The following is a 1,524-nucleotide window of genomic DNA, read 5'->3' as shown; positions in this document are numbered from 1 at the left end:
TATAATGATTGCTTTTAATGACTGAGCTGGACGTGGTGGCTCATTCCCGTAGCCCAGCTACTTGGAAATCTGAGGTGGGAGGAAATCTGAGGCTCATAGGTGGGTTTTAAGACTCTTTGATTTGTAATTGATTAAAGAAATGAAGCTTTGTCTAAAGGCTTGGAATGGTTTAAGTTAAGGAAGTCTGTTAATCAGAGACAAGCCATTGGCCACATACCCAGACTCAAATGATTTTTCATGTAAACTGAGAGCCTGCAGGTTAGTCTTGTATAGCCTTAGGCCTACTAATGAGTTACAAAGGATATCTACAAGAAGGAAGGGGGGCATGATTAGGCCTGTCTGATCTCTCTTCTTCTGGCCAGTAATTCAGGTTTTAGTTAACTCCCAAGAGGGGGTCCATTCCGTCAGCTAGGTAGGGGGCCTTAAGATTTTATTTTAGTTCACACTAGTAAATAACGTTAGCAACAACTCTTCTATGTTTACCTTTATGGAATAGTTTCCAAGAAATGTAATTACTGGACAAGATCAATATTTTTATACTTACTGCCAAGTTGCTTTCAAGAGGGGATTCCAATACACTCACTAATGAGTGTGTGAATTGAAATAAAATTTTAAGGCTCCTCCTCCCCCACCGGCTGACTGAATGGAGCCCCTCATGGCCAAAGGAATATCCTAAAACTAAATTGCCTGCCAGGAGGAAGGAGGTCAGACATGCCTTATCATGCCCCACCTCCCTTCTTGGGGCTATCCTTTGTATCCCATTAACAGGCCTAAGTGTATGCAAGACAAACCTACAGGTCCTCAATTTACACAACAAATAAATGTCCGGTGGCTTATCTCTGATAAACAGCAACTATGTTATAACATTCCAAGCCTTTAGACAAAGCTTCCTGTCTTTAGCCAATTACAAGCCAAAGAATCTTTAAACCCACCTATAACCTGTAAGCCCTCCCCCCTTCCAGATGGCCCACCTTTTCGGGCCAAACCAAGGTACGTCCCACACGTATTGATTTATGACTTTACCTGTAACCCCTGTCTCCCTTAAATGTATAAAACCAAACTGTAACCCAGCCACAGCAAGTCCACTTGCTCAAGGCCTCTTGGACAGGACTCCAGGTCATGATCTTCAAATTTGGCTCAGAATAAATCTCTTTAAAATTATTTTACAGGCCGGGCGCGGTGGTCACGCCTATAATCCTACCACTGTGGGAGGCCAAGGTGGGTGGATCCTTTGAGCTCAGGAGTTCCAGACCAGCCTGAGCAAGAGCGAGACCCTGTCTCTACTAAAAATAGAAAGAAACTAGCTGGACAACTAAAAATATATAGAAAAAATTTGCCGGGTGTGATAGCACATGCCTGTAGTCCCAGCTACTCGGGAGGCTGAGGCAGGATTGCTTGAGCCCAGGAGTTTGAGGTTGCTGTGAGCTAGGCTGACGCCACGGCACTCTAGCCCGGGGAACAGAGTGAGACTGTCTAAAAAAAAAAAAAAATTATTTTACAGAGTTTGGCTTTTTTAACGTTGAC

This window comes from Lemur catta, chromosome 7, assembly GCF_020740605.2.
Source record: "Lemur catta isolate mLemCat1 chromosome 7, mLemCat1.pri, whole genome shotgun sequence".
Taxonomy (NCBI): domain Eukaryota; kingdom Metazoa; phylum Chordata; class Mammalia; order Primates; family Lemuridae; genus Lemur; species Lemur catta.
The sequence above is the reverse complement of the archived record's forward strand: the minus strand, read 5'-3'. Positions refer to the sequence as shown.